Here is a 16,237-nt window from a genome sequence, read left to right as displayed (position 1 = left end):
TGGACATTTCCGCCCTGGGAAAATGTCTCTGATTATCCACTCTATCTATGTTTCTCACCTTCTTGTACACATCTATCAAGTCACCTCTCATCCTTCTTCACTCCAATGAGAAAAGCAGCACAGAATAGGGCGGCAAGGTGGCTCAATGGTTAGCACTGCTGCCTCACAGCACCAAGGACTCAGGTTCGATCCCGGCTTTGGGGGACTGTCTATGTGGAGTTTGCACATTCTTCCCATGTCTGCGTGGATATCCTTTGGGTGTTCCAGTTTCATCCCACACTCCAAAGGTGAATTGACAATGCTAAATTGCCCATAGTGTTCAGGGATGTGTAGGTTAAGTGTATTAATCAAAGAACATGCAGCACAATAGGGTAGGAGAATGGGTCGGTGTGGACTTGTTGGGCCAAATGGCCTGTTTCCACACTGTAGGGGATTTATGAAAAGCCCCAGCTTCCTCAACCTTTCTTCATAAGACAAACTCTCCTATTAATGAATAACATTTCTGTATAGTTTACCTTCATACAAGTGCCACACATCAGATTCAGAACAGAAACTGCTTGGTTCAGCATTTTTACAAGAAGTAAATAAAGAAATAGCACAGGTATCCAAGTTGCAAGGAGATTAGACACACCTTGTTCACCCGAGTGGGGGTATGGGGGAGGGGGGAATGGGGTGTGGGGAAGCGAGGTTGGGAGGGAAGGGGGAGCAGGGAAGGAGGGGGGAGCAGGGTGTGGGGGATCAGGATGTGCGGGAGGGAGGTGTGGGGGGGGGGGGGGTGCGGGGTTTGGTGGAGGGGGGAGCGAGAGGGAGGAGGGGGACCGGGGTGAGGGGGAGCAGGGGGGAAGAGGGGGAGATGGGTGGGAGGTTGCGAGGAGGGGGTGAGCAGCACAAGACTGGGCAATGGATGGAACAGTGATGGGGAGGGAGGAAGATGTGGTAAGGTGCAGGATCCAGGATCAAGATTGGGTAACCATCGATTGATTTGGAGGCGTGTGTTACGGAATGTTCCAGAGCAGTTGGCTTGTTAACTGGAGATATTTGGGACAAAATAGGCTGTTCAGAAGGAGTGCAAGCATGTGAAGGGTTAATTTTATCGGGTCAAAGGTAATGCTAACCCTAACCTTAACCCTAACCTAACCCTTCAAGAGTAACAGAGGGGAATAAGAACAGGTAAAACTGAGAAGATTGGGGGCGGGGGCGGGGGGGGGCGCGGAGTGAGGAAGGTTGCTGGGTGCGAGGTGGTAAGTAGAAGATAATGGAACATTTGTGGAAAGTAACACACAGCTCTCTGCCATGTTGAATGTACAGGAGGCATTGCAGTTTATCCTCCCTCTGGGTTCCACCAGCCCAGTGCATTCACCACCCCTTTTACCGGTGCGATGCACAGGTAGATAGGATAGTGAAGAAGGCGTTTAGTATGCTTTCCTTTATTGGTCAGAGTATTGAGTACAGGAGTTGAGAGGTTATGTTCTGGTCTCTTTCCTATTGGAAGGATATTATGAAACTTGAAGGGTTCAGAAAAGATTTACAAGGATGTTGCCAGAGTTGGAGGATTTGAGCTATAGGAAGAGGCTGAATAGGCTGGGGCTGTTTTCCCTGGAGTGTTGGAGGCTGAGGGGTGACCTCAGAAATTCATAAAATCATGACGGGGAGGGACAAAGTCTTTTCCCTGGTGTGGGGCAATCCAGAACTAGAGGGCATAGGTTTAGGGTGAGAGGGGAAAGATATAAAAGGGACCTAAGGGGCAACTTTTCATGCAGAGGATGGTACGTGTATGGAATGAGCTGCCAGAGGAAGTGGTGGAGGCTGGTACAATTCAACATTTAAAAGGCATCTGGATGGGTATATGATTAGGAAGAGTTTGGAGGGATATGGGCCAAGTGCTGGCAAATGGAACTGGATCAGTTAAAAATCAGGTTTAATTGGAAGCGCACTAGATTTCAGGGCGTTGCTCTTTCATCAACCACCTGATGAAGGAGCGTCACTCCGAAAGCTAGTGTGCTGTGATTTTTAATTTTGTACACCCCAGTCCAACACCGGCATCTCCAAATTGGGACTAGATTAGGTTGGGATATCTGATCGGCATAGATGAATTGGACCAAAGGGTCTGTTTCTGTGCTGTATGTCTCTCTGATTCTATCACTCTTACCTGTGACTGAGGGAGTACAGTCCCTCATTAGTAGCAGTCATTTGAGGAGGGGGGAGGTCTGTTCTGGGTAGGCAGTGTTGCTGAGCCATTTAAAGCAGGCCCCAAATAGTCATGATCGTAGTGCGTGAGTGAGCAAGCTCTCTCGTTGTGGTCACCTCCCTGAAGACAGCAGCATCACCTGTCTGACTGCTAACTCTCATATAGTCAACACTTCAGGAAAGTCCTTATGGTGCTCCACTGGAGACAGCGGGGAAATATCCTAATGTGTCACTCCAAATGGCTCAAGGAGGTGACCTATGAATAAGGACAATAGATTTTATTGAATCTGTTCTCGAAGCCAGCAGCCAGGCTGCAGTGCCATGTGATTGACTGTACAGAGCGAGAACCGAGAGCTCCCTGGACCAGGCAGTATCGTCAGGATATGGGGGGAGGTTTACCCCCTGAATATGTGACTGCTCGATGATCACCACAAGCAGTTCCTTCAGGTCTGTGTGCCGTACTCTGACTACTCTCACTGTGTCCACATTGCTCACAAGGCCAACAAGCTTGCACTCCTTCTGAACAGCCTATTTTGTCCTTGACCTATTACCTTCATCCCCTCCCCCACTCACCCATTGTACTCTATGCTACTTTCTCCCCACCCCCACCCTCCTCTACCTTATCTCTCCACGCTTCAGGCTCACTGCCTTTACTCACATTTCCTGTGGCTAATCTAGCTAGCCTACACACCGTGGACAATTTACCATGGTCAAACCACCTAGCCTGCACATCTTTGGACCATGGGATGAAACCTGAGCACCCAGAAGAAATCCATGCAGACACAGGGAAAATATGTAAACTCCACACCGGATAGTCGCTCGAGGCTGGAATCAAACCCGCTTCCCGCGTACTGTGAGGCAGCCATGCTAATCACTGAGTCCAGGGGAAGTGAGGACGGCAGTTGCTGGAAATCAGAGTCGAGAGTACGGTGCTGGAAAAGCACAGCAAGGCAGACAGCATCCGAGGAGCAGGAGAATCGACATTTCGGGCATTAGCCCTTGATGAAAGGCTTATTCCCGAAACATCGATTCTCCTGCTCCTTGATCTGTTTTGCTTTCCCAGCACCACACTCTTGACTCTAACTCCTGAGTCACCATGTCACCCCAACTGGAACATTTCAGTGTAAGGGGAATGGGATAATGTGAGGGTAAAGGACAATGTGACCACATGCACTGATTCTGTGACTCCCAGTTCAGGAGTCACTGTTCTAGATGCTTCTAGAGCTGCATTTCTTTTGCTTGGATTAATAATGATGTGAAATGTTTGTTCATGTTAGACAGGTCACAGTTTTGCATTATTGAAATTTGGACAAAGTTTATGAACAGAAGTTCTGAATTAAATATTTTATTTCCAAGAGTAAATATTGTTAAACACCGTCATAAAGATATGCGATAAAGAAGGAAAGGTGCAAATAGTGGAAAATAAAAGCATCTTGATACATCTTGATCTTGTGTAAGTACATTAAAACCAAATACCTCTAATTTTAAAAAGAGGGTTATTCGGGGCACAATAGGTTTTATTTGTTAAAATGCCAATTTTCCAACAATGTCTGGCAAGGGAAAGCGATCCTGTCAAATGTGATTTATTAGAATCCCCACAGTGTGGAAACAGGCCATTCGGCCCAACAAGTTCATACTGACCCTCCAAAGAGTAACCCACCCAGACCCATTCCCCTACATTTACCCCTGACTAATGCACCTAACCTACACATCCCTGAACATTACGGGCAATTTAACATGGCCAATTCACCTGACCTGCACATCTTTGGATTGTGGGAGGAAACCGGAGCACCCGGAGGAAACCCACGCAGACACGGGGAGAATGTGCAAACTCCACATAGACAGTCGCCTGAGGTTAAAATTGAACCTGGGTCCCTGGTGCTGTGAGGCAGCAGTGCTAGCCACTGTGCCACCCCCAGGTTGGTTAAAAGTCTTTTGAGGCCAAAGTCAGTCATAACTCCAAGGACGAGAGTAAATTCAGAATGCAGCAAAGGAGGACTGAAACTACAATGTCAAAATAGTGAGGAATATCAACACTGACAATGGGTTTCTTTAAACATTTAAAAAGAAAGTGAGGTCAACGTGAACATAGGCCTCTTAGGAATCAAATATGGGGAGATAGTTTTCAGGAACAAGGAAATGGCAGAGGAGTTAACAGATATTTTGCGTCAGTCTTTCAAAGATACTTCGAATAGTTCAGTAATACTAAAGAACAAGGTAAGGAATTAAGTATCTTCACCATCACCAGAAGTAATATTAGACAAACTAATGGATGTAAAAGCAAGAAAGTCCCCTAACCTGAGCTTGCTCCTCATTTCCTAAAAGAGGTAGTTGCAGAGCTAGTGGATGCATTGATAGTAATTTTCCAAGAATCATTGGTTTACGGCTAAGTACCAAAGGATTGGAAAACTACCAAATGACTCCCTTACTCATAAAGCAAGAGGGGTGAAAATTAGGTAACTCTGGGCCAATGAGCCAAACATCTATTGTTGAAAAAATGTTGGAATCAATTATTAAGGACGTAATTCGAATATCATAATAGAAGGACGTAATTCGAATAGCATAATAGAAGGACGTAATTCGAATATCATAATAGAAGGACGTAATTCGAATATCATAATAGCAGGACAATTCGAATATCATAACCTCATCGAGAAGAGTCAGTGGAGCAGCATGAAAGGGAAATTGTATTTGAATAATTTATTGGAGTTTTTTTTGAGGAGGGTTCAACCAGAGTGGATAGAAGGGAGCCGGTAGATGTATTGTATTTGGGTTTCCAGAAGGTGTTCAGCAAGGTACCTCACAAGAGGTTATTTCATAAGAACCTGTGTGTTGGAGGCAGTATATTGTCTTTGACAGAAGTTAAAAATCACACAACATCAGGTTATGGTCCAACAGGTTTATTTGGAAGCATTAGCTTTCGGAGCACTGCTCCTTCATCAGGTGGCTGAGGAGTATAAGATCATAATACACAGAATTTATAGCAAAATATTACAGTGTTATATAGTGATGTATTGAACAAACCTGGATTTTTAAGTCTTTCATCTTTTAGAATGCAGCTTTTGGTTCATTAATATGTGAATCCCAGAACTTCTTTGAAATCAGCTTCTTGTGATTACTTAAGGTTTTACTAGGATGTTGCCAGGTATGGAAGGAATGTCTTACGAGGAAAGGCTGAGGGCCTTGAGGCTGTTCTCGTTAGAGAGAAGGAGGTTGAGAGGTGACTTAATAGAGACATATAAGATAATCAGACGGTTAGATAGAGTGGACAGGGAGAGCCTTTTTCCAAGTATGGGGACGGCAAACACGAGGGGACACAACTTTAAAGGGAGGGGAGATAGGTATAAGACAGATGTCAGAGGTAGTTTCTTTACTCAGAGAGTAGTAAGGGTATGGAATGCTTTGCCTGCAACGGTAGTAGATTCGCCAAATTTAAGTGCATTTAAGTCATCATTGGACAAGCATATGGACGTACATGGAACAGTGTAGGTTAGATGGGCTTCAGATTGGTATGACAGGGCAGTGCAACATCGAAGGCTGAAGGGCCTGTACTGCTCTGTAATGTTCTATGTTCTATTTAAAAGGTAATGGAGTGGTGGCTTAGTGGTTAGCACTGCTGCCTCACAGTGCCAGGAACCCAGGTTCGATTCCAGCCTCGGGTGACTGTCTGTGTGGAGTTTGCACATTCTCCCCGTGTCTGCGTGGGTTTCCTCCGGGTGCTCCGGTTTCCTTCCATAGTCCAAAGATGTGCAGGTCAGGTGAATTGGCCATGCTAAATTGCCCATAGTGTTAAGTGCTTTAATCAGAGGGAAATGGGTCTGGGTTACTCTTCAGAGGGTCAGTGCAGACTTGTTGGGCCAAAGGGCCTGTTTCCACACTGTAGGGAATCTAATCTAATCTCAGCTCAGACAATGCATTATAGGTGTGAGGTCAGTGTCTGTCTGTATCCCAATCTTGAGTCAGACTGGTTCTATTTCCAATGCGGAATTTACAAAATATTACATGGATTGACTGCCTGCAGGTTCTGTATTTTTTGCGAAAAGTAGAATATATCTGCAAATACAATTTCACCCCGTAGACTTGTAAGTGTCTGCATGCATGAGAGAGAGCGAGAGAGAGAGAGAGAGAGGAAGTGTGTGCATGTCAGTGTGGGCATGTGAGTGTGAGTGCATGTGAGAGCATCTGTGTTTGTCTGTGTGAGAGCTTGGTAAAGTCTGTGTGTGGGTGTGATGGAATATAAGCCTGTGAGAGAGAATGTGTGTGTGTGTGTGTGTGTGTGTATATGTGTGTGTATATAGTGTCATGGGGTCACCTGTAGTGTGACATGAACCCAAGGTCCCAGTTGTGGCCATTCCCATGGGTACTGAACTCGAGAAGGTGACTTTAAAGAAATTCTGGGATTCCAATATTCATTAACTAAAAACTGGATTCTAAAAGATGAAAGATTTAAAAATCCAGGTTTGTTCAATATATCACTGCATGACACTGTAATTTTTTTTCTATAAATTCTGTGTCTGACGATCTCCTCCACAACCACCTGATGAAGGAGCGACGCTCCGAAAGCTCGTGCTTCCAAATAAACCTATTGGACTCTAACCTGGTGTTGTGTGATTTTTAACTTTGTCCACCCCAGCCCAACACCAACATCTCCAAATCAGGACATGGATAGGAATTGGCTGATGGGCAGGAAACAGTGAGTGGGGTTAAGGGGCTCTTTATCAGGTTAGTGACCCATCTCCAGTGTGGTTCCATAGGAATCACTGCTGAAACAACACTCATTGCCTTGTAGCCAGATTTACAGAATTACCAAAATAGGTGGAAAGGCAGATTGTGAAAGGGATATAAATGATTTACAGAGAGATATTGATGGATTAAGTAAGTGGGCAAAAAGTTGGCAAGTGGAATATAATGTGGGAAAGGGTGTAGTTGTTAATTTTGAAAGGAAAAACAAAACAACGGTGTATTAGATTAGATTACTTACAGTGTGGAAACAGGCCCTTCGGCCCAACAAGTCCACACCGCCCCGCCGAAGCGTAACCCACCCATACCCCTACATCTACATTTACCCCTTACCTAACACTATGGGCAATTTAGCATGGCCAATTCACCTGGCCTGCACATCTTTGGACTGTGGGAGGAAACCGGAGCACCCGGAGGAAACCCACGCAGACACGGGGAGAACGTGCAAACTCCACACAGTCAGTCGCCTGAGGCGGGAATTGAACCCGGGTCTCAGGCGCTGTGAGGCAGCAGTGCTAACCACTGTGCCACCGTGCCGCCCAGAAAAACTGCAGAAAGCTGCAAGACAAAGGAGTTTGGGGGAAGTTGTGCACAAAATACAGAAAGCTAGCACACTGGACAGCAGGTAATCAGGAAGGGGAATGGAATGTTCACCCTTATTTCAAGGAAGTTGGCGTCGAAGAGGAGGAAATTCTTACTGCAACTGGACAAGGGGCTGGGGAGATCATATCTGGAGCACTGTGAGCAGTTTTGGTCCTCTTATTTAAGTAAAGCTATCGATTCATTGGAGGCAGTTCAGAGAAGGTTCATTCAGATGAACCCTGGCATGGAGGAATTGTCTTCTGAGCAAAGACTGAACAGGTTGGGACTTTACTCACTGGAGTTTAGCACATGACAGGTGATCTCATTGAAACATATTGGATGTTTAAGGGGCTTGACAAGGCCACTGCTGAGAAGACGTTTCCAATCATGGGAAAGACTGGGACCAGAAGGCACAGTCTCAGGATAAAGGGGCATCAATTTAAGACTGAGATGAGGAGGAATGTCTATCTTTGGATCTTCTTGCCATGGAGAGTTTGTGAGCAGAGTCCTGTGTACTTAAGGCTGAGATAGATTCTTGATAGTAGAAAGTGAGGACTGCAGATACTGGAGATCAGAGTCATGAGTGTGTTGCTGGAACAGCACAGCCGGTCAGGCAACATCCAAGGAGCAGGAAAATTGAAGTTTCAGGCAAAAGCCCTTCAAGAATTTCTAATGAAGGGCTTTTGCCTGAACCATTGATTCTCCTGCTCCTTGGATGCTACCTGATCGGCTGTGCTTTTCCAGCACCACACTCTCAACATACATTCCACCTCCTGCTGCTGCCCCCTTGACCATGACTTCACCTCCCATCACCAAACCATCATCTTCCAGACCATCCACAACCTCATCACCTCTGGGGATCTCCCACCAACGGCCTCCAACCTCATTGTCTGCGAACCCTGCACCGCCCGAATCTATCTCCTACCCAAAATTCACAAACCTGACTGTCCCGGCCGACCCATTGTCTTGGCCTGCTCCTGCCCCACCGAACTCATCTCTGTATACCTCGACACAGTCCTGTCCCATTTGTTCCAGGATCTCCCCACATATGTTCGGGACACCATCCACGCCCTCCACGTCTTCCACAACCTTTGTTTCCCCGGCTCCTAACATCTTATTTTCACCATGGACATCCGGTCCCTGTACACATCCATCTGCCATGATGAAGGACTCCAAACCATCCATTTCTTCCTCTCCTGCCGATCCGACCAGTACCCCTCCACCGTCACACTCGTTCGATTGGCTGAACTGGTCCTCACCCTCAAACATTCCTCCTTTGAACCCTCCTATTTCCTCCAGACCAAAGGGGTAGCCATGGGCACCCACATGGGCCCCAGCTATGGGTGTCTCTTTGTCGGTTAGTGGAGCAGTCCATCTTCTGCATTTACACCGGCATCACTCCCACCTTTTCCTCCGCTTCATTGATAACTGCATCGGTGCTACCTTTTGCTCCCACGAAGAGGTTGAACAGTTCATCAACTTCACTAACACCTTCCATCCTGACCTCAAGTTCACCTGGACCATCTTAAACACGTCTCTCCCCTTCCTGGACTTTTCCATCTCCATTTCCGGAGACCAGCTCAACACTGGCATCTTCTACAAACCCACCAACTCCCATGGCTACCTGGACTACACCTCCTCCCATCCTGCCTCCTGTAAAAATACTATCCCTTATTCCCAAAGCCTCCGCCTCCTCCGCATCTGCTCCCACGAGGTCCAGTTCCACCATAAAACATCCCAGATGGCCTCCTTCTTTAAAGACCGCAATTTCTCCTCCCAAGTGGTCGACAATGCCCTCCAATGCATCTCCTCCACTTCCCATATCTCCACCCTCGAGCCCCACCCCTCCAATCACAACAAGGACAGAATCCCCCTGGTCCTCACCGTCCACCCCACCAACCTCTGGATACATTGCATTATCCTCTCCATTTCTGCCACCTACAAACAGACCCCACCACCAGGTATATATTTTCCTCCCCAGCCCTATCCGCATTCCAGAAAGATCATTCCCTCTGTGACTCCCTTGTTAGGTCCACGCACCCTAACAACTCACTGACCCCTCCCAGCACCTATCTCTGCCACCGCAGGAAGCACAAAACCTGCGCCCACACCTCCCACCTCACCTCCGTCCAAGGTCCCAAAGGATGCTTCCGCATCCAACAGAGTTTTACCTGCATTTCCATGCATGTCACCTTCTGTGTCTGTTGCTCTCGATGTGGTCTCATCTACACTGGGGAGACAGGACACCAACTTCAGGTAACATGTCTGGGATACCTGCACCAACCAACCCCACCACCCTGTGGCTAAACACTTTAACTCCCCCTCCTACTCTGCCAAGGACACACAGGTCCTTGGGCCTCCTCCATCGCCAAACCCGAAGCACCCAACGTCTGGAGGAAGAACGTCTCATCTTCCACCTTGGGGCCCTCCAACCACATGGGATCAATGTGGATTCACCAGTTTCCTCATCTCCCCTCCCCCCACCTTATCCCAGATCCAACCTTCCAACTTGGCACCGCCCTCATGAACTTCCCACCTATCCACTCCACCCTCCTCTCCAACCTATTACCATCACTCCCCACCTTCATCTAACTATTGCATTCTCAACTACCTTCCCCCTAGACCCACCCCCCTCCATTTACCTCTCAGCCCCCTGGGCCACAAGCCTCATTCCTGATGAAGGGCTCTTGCTCGAAATGTGAATTCTCCTGCTCCTCGGATGCTGCCTGACGTGCTGTGCTTTTCCAGCACCACACTCTCGACTCTGATCACCAGCATCTCCAGCATCCTCACTTTCTTCTGGATTCTTGATAAGTCAGGGAATCGAGGATTACAGGGAAGGTCCAGGCAAACAGTTTTGAGGAATGTTGGATCAGCCATTTGAATGGTGGAACAGGCTCAAGGGGCTGGATGAGGCTCAAAGGGCAGGTGATGGCCTACTGTTGTTATCACTCGACTATTAAACCAGAAACCCAGAATAATGGGGACCTGGGTTTGAATCCCATCACAGCAGATGATGGAATTTGAATTCAACAACAAAATAAATTTGGAATTAAGGGTCAACTGATGACCATGAAACCATTGTTAATTGTTGGAAAAACCCATCTGGTTCACTGATGTCCTTCAGGGAGGGAGATCTACCATCAATACCTGGTCTGGCCTACACATAACTCCAGAGCTACAGCAATGTGGTTGACTCTCACCTGTCCTCTGAAATGGCCTAGTAAGCCTCTCAGTTGTATCCATCGCTAGAAAGTCACAACAAAGAAATGAAACTGGACGGACCACCTGGCATCAACCTTGGAACCGGAGAAGACAACGGCAAAAACACAAACAGCCCTGTCCACTGTGCAAAGTCGTCCTTATCAACATCTGGGGACTAGTACCAAAATTGTGAGAGCTGTCTCACAGACTAGTCAAGCAACACCCTGACATAGTCATTCTTATGGAATCATACCTTACAGATAACACCTTAGACACCTCCCAGCCCAACTGCTTGTTCTGTGTTGCTGTGGAGTCCATGGACCATGTATATATTGGGTGTGGGTGTTTGCACTCCCTTTTTGATTTTCTCAAAAACCTCTTCCTCTGTTTCTGGTTGCACTTCAGTCCCACACTCCTGATCTTCGGGCACCCGGTACGGAGGAGGGAGGGTACATCTGAGGACCTCCTCATTGGTCTGCTCCTGGTCCTGGCCAAACTGGCCATAAACAGTCCCAAAAGCATTTTACTCATACGTGAGGAATAAGAGAATGATCAGGGAGAAGGTAGGGCCGATCAGGGATAGTGTAGGGAACTTGTACGTGGAGTCTGAGCAGATAGAGGAAGCCCTAAATGAGTTTTTTGCTTCAGTTTTCACCAAGGAAAGGGACCTTGTTGTGAATGAGAACTTTGAGGAGCTGGGATACAGTATTGACCAGATCAAGATTGAGGAAGTTGATGTACTGGAAATTTTGGGAAACATTAAGATTGATAAGTCCCCAGGGTCAGACCAGATTTATCCCAGGCTGCTCTGGGAAGTGAGAAAGAAGGTTGCTAAGCCACAGGCGAAGATCATTGCTTCCTCACTCTCCACAGGAGTCATACTAGAGGATTGGAAGGAGGCGAATGTTGTTTCTCTTTTCAAGAAGGGTAATAGGCCAGTCATTCTTACATCTGTGGTCAGCGAAGTTTTAGAAAGAATTCTGAGGGATAGGATTTATGACAATTTGGCAAAGCATAGTGTGATTAAATAGACAATAGACAATAGACAATAGGTGCAGGAGTAGGCCATTCTGCCCTTCGAGTCTGCACCACTATTCAATATGATCATGGCTGATCATCCTTAATCAGTATCCTGTTCCTGCCTTATCTCCATAACCCTTGATTCCACAATCCTTGAGAGCTCTATCCAACTCTTTCTTAAATGAATCCAGAGACTGGGCCTCCACTGCCCTCTGGGGCAGAGCCTCAGCATGGCTTTAAAGACAGTCAGCATGGCTTTGTGAAGGGGCAGGTCATGCCTCACAAATCTTATTGAGTTCTTTGAGGAGGTGACGAGACAGGTCGACGAAGGTTGAGCAGTGGATGTGATGTATATGGACTTCAGCAAGAAATTTGATTAGGTTCCCCATAATAGGCTAATTCATAAAGTCAGGAAGTATGGGATACAGGGAGATTTGGCTATCTGGATTCAGAATTGGCTGGCTGACAGGAGGCATGGAGTGGTTGTAGATGGAAAGTATTCTGCCTGGAGGTCAGTGTTGAGTGGGGTCCCGCAGGGCTCTGTTCTTGGGGTCTCTGCTCTTTGTGGTTGTTATAAATGACTTGGATGAGGAGGTTGAGGGGTGGGTTAGTAAATTTGCAGATGACCAAAAGGTTAGGGGTGCTGTCGATAGTATCGAGGGCTACTGCAGGCTCAGTGTGACATTGACAGGATGCAGAGCTGGGCTGAGAAATGACAGATGGAGTTCAACCTGGATAAATGTAAAGTGATGCATTTTGGAAGGTCAAACCCGAATGCTGAATATAGGATTAAAGACAGGATTCTTTGCAGTGTGGAGGAACAGAGGGATCTGGGTGTGCAAGTACATAGATCCCTTAAAGTTGCCACCCAAGTGGATAGGGTTGTTAAGAAAGCATATGGTGTTTTGGCTTTCATTAACAGGGGGATTGAGTTTAAGAGTCACGAGGTTTTGCTGCAGCTCTACAAGTCCCTGGTGAGACCACACTTGGAATATTGTGTCCAGTTCTGGTCACCCTACTATAGGAAAGATACAGAGGCTTTGGAGAGGGTGCAAAGAAGGTTTACCAGGATGCTGCCTGGACTGGAGGGCGTGCCTTATGAAGAAAGGTTGAATAAGCTCAGACTTTTTTCTCTGGAGAGAAGGAGGAAGAGAGGAGACCTGATCAAGGTGTACAAAATAGAATCAATAGCCAGAGTCTTTTCCCCAGGGCAGGATTGACTGGTACGAGAAGTTTGAAGATATTAGGAGGAAGGTGTAGAGGAGACGTCAGAGGTAGGTTCTTTATGCAGAGAGTTGTGAATGCATGGAATGCGTTGCCACCTGTGGTGGTGGAAGCAGAGTCATTGGGGACATTTAAGTGACTGCTGGACATGCACATGGATAGCAGTGAGTTGAGGGGTGTGTAGGTTAAGTTACTATATTTTACATTAGGATTAAATCTTGGCACAACAACGTGGGCCAAAAGGCTTGTTCTGTGCTTTATGTTTCTATGTTCTATGTTCAGACAGCAGGCTGTGGAAGGGGTCGTTAGGGCCAACTGCCTGCCCTTTTCCCTGGTTACGTTAGAGCCCGGGTGTCTCTAGAGAAGGATCACGCAGTCTCCACCAACACCCTGGAGTTGTTCAGGGAGAGGTGGGCACCGGAGGGAGTGGAGTGCATTATTTCCCCCTCCAACTCTATTTTGATTGAATCCCTCCCCTCCCCTTCACTGTTTGATCACACAGCGTTGCTTGTCAATGGTCACTTGGGTTTTTCCTTCCTTCCTGGTGGTGGGAATTGAATAAAGATTTGTACACCTTGTGTCTTTCACTGTGTTTCACACCTGCACACACACCTGCGCTGGGGAAAATATAAGCAGAGAAAAAAAATAAACAGGAGTGTCAGACATTCTGTTCACTCTGAGAGCTGGCTCTGCGGGAGCTGGATCAGTGACAAGGATCCTCCAAAGTAAACGGTGACTTGGTGACAGGATACCGGCCTCAGTGGAGTTATTTCAACACCCACCCTCACACACATCATAAAAAACAAAACAAAAATAAAAAACACCCCAGACCACACCATTGCCATCCCTGGATGTGTCCTGTACCACCAGCAGGTCAGACCCAGCAGAGTTAATGGCACAGTGGGATACAGTCAGGAGGGAGTTGCCCTGGGAGCCCTTGACATTGACTCTAGACTTCATGAAGTCTCATGGCTTCAGGTTAAACATGGGCAAGAAACCTCTTACTGGTTACACGCACTGTCCTCCTTTGGCTGCTGGATCGTTACTACACTGTGCTGACCCACACTTGGAGGAAACACTGAGGATGGCAAGGGTACAAAATGTCCTCTGGGTGGGGATTTCAATGTCCACCACTGGCAGCAACATTCCTGATTGAGCTGGTCGGGTCCTAAAGGACGTAACTGCTAGACTGGGTCTGCGGCAGGTGGTGATTGAACCAACAAGAAGAAAATAACTTACAGACCTCATCCTTACTAATCTGCCGTCTGCAGAAGCATCTGTCCATGACAGTATCAGTAAAAGCGACTGTCACACTGTCCCTGTGGAGACAAAGTCCCGCCTTCACATTGAGAATACCCTCCGTTGTGTTGTGTCGCGTTATCACCATGTTAAATGAGACAGATTTTGAACTGATCTAGCAGCTCAAGACCAGACATCCATGAGGTACTTGGGGCATCAAATGCAGCAGAATTATACTCCAGCAAGTCTGCTGCTGTTAATTGTATACCACCATTCACGACTGGGTGTGGAAAGACTGCAGAGCTTAGATCTGATCCGTTGGCTGCGGGATCATTTAGCTGTGCCTATCACTTGTTGGTTATGCTGTTTGGCATGCAAGTTTGGTCCTGTTTAGTAGCTTCACCAGGTTGACACTTCAGTTTAGGTATACCTGATGCTGCTCCTGGCATGTCCCCTGCACTCTCCATTGAACCAGGGCTGATCCTCTGGCTTGATGGTAATGGTTCAGTGGAGAGTTCAGGAGTGCATGCCAGGAGCAGCACCAAGCAGACCTAAAAATGTGGTGTCAACCTGGTGAAGCTACCAAACCAGACTCCAATTAAACAACTCACTGGAGGAGGAGGCTCCACAAAAACCCCATCCTCAGTGGTGAAGGAGCCAAGTACATCAGGGCAAAAGACACGGCTGATACATTTGCAACAATCTTTAGCCAGAAGTGTCAAAAGGATGATCCAGCATCACAGATCCCAGTCTCCAGCCAATTCGATTCACTCCACGTGATGTTAAGAAACAGCTGGAGACACTGGATACTGCAAAGGCAATGGGCCCTGACAACATTCCGGCAATAGTACTGAAGACTTGTGCTCCAGAACTTGCCGCTCCAGTGCTGTGGAGTTATAACACTGGCATCCACCCGACAATGTGGAAAGTTGCCCAGGTATGTCCTGTACACAAAAACGAGAACAAATCCAACCCAATCAATTACCGCCCAATCAGTCTCCTCTCGATCCTCATTTAAGTGATAGAAGGTGTCAGTGACAGTGCTATCAAGCAGCACCAGCTCAACAATAACCTGCTCAGTGACGCCCAGTTTGGGTTCTGCCAGGGATGTTCAGCTCCTGACCTCATTACAGCCTTGGGTCAAACATGGATAAAGGAGCTGAATTCCAGAGGGGAGGGGAGAGGGACAGTCATTGACATCAAGGCTGCATTTGACTGAGTATGGCATCAAGGAGCCCTGACTAAACTGGAATCAATGGGTATCTGGAGGCAAACACTCTGCTGGTTAGAGTCGTACCTAGCACACAGGAAGATGATTGTGGCTGTGGAGTTCCATCATCTCAGCCCCAGGACATCTCTGCAGGAGTCCCTAGGCTCTTCAGCTGCTTCATCAATGACCTTCCCTCTGTTATAAGGTCAGAAATGGGGATGTTCACCGATGATAGCACAATGTTCAGCACCATGTGTGACTCCTCAGATACTGAAGCAATCCATGCTCAAATACAACAAGATCTGGACAATATCCAGGCTTAGGCAAGTAACATTCATGCCACACAAATGCCAGACAATGACCATCACCACTGCTCCTTGATATTCAATGGTATTACTATCATTGAATCCCCCTATTGTTAACAACTTTGGGGTTACCATTGACCAGAAACTCAATGGACTCACCACATAAACACAGTGGCTACAACAGCAGGTCAGAGACTAAGGATACTGCAGCAAGTAACTCACCTCCTGGCACACCAAAGCCTGTCCACCATCTACAAGGCACAATCAGGTGTGTGATGGGATACTCCCCACTTGCCTGGGTGTGTGCAGCTCCAACAACACTCAAAAAGTTTAACACCATCCGGGACAAAGCAATCCACTTGTTTGGCACCACAGCTACAAACATTCAATCCCTCCACCACCATCATTCAGTAGCAGCAGTGTGTACTATATACAAGGTGCACTGACAAAATTCACCAAAGATTCTTAGATAGCACCTTCCAAACCCACGACCACTTCCATCCAGAAGGAACCAGGGCAGCAAGTA

General features: G+C 47.1%; 1 protein-coding gene across 1 annotated transcript in view; it reads left to right on the top strand.

Annotated features, from left to right (window-relative positions):
- The window catches only part of LOC140493855 (SH3 and multiple ankyrin repeat domains protein 2-like), a 1,358,365-nt gene that overhangs the window by 266,459 nt on the left and 1,075,669 nt on the right, over nucleotides 1–16,237 (top strand). The window lies entirely within an intron of this gene.

The sequence above is a fragment of the Chiloscyllium punctatum genome, chromosome 22 (genome assembly GCF_047496795.1).
Source record: "Chiloscyllium punctatum isolate Juve2018m chromosome 22, sChiPun1.3, whole genome shotgun sequence".
NCBI lineage: Eukaryota > Metazoa > Chordata > Chondrichthyes > Orectolobiformes > Hemiscylliidae > Chiloscyllium > Chiloscyllium punctatum.
Note: the sequence above shows the minus strand (reverse complement) of the source record. Positions and strands in the feature narration are given on the sequence as shown.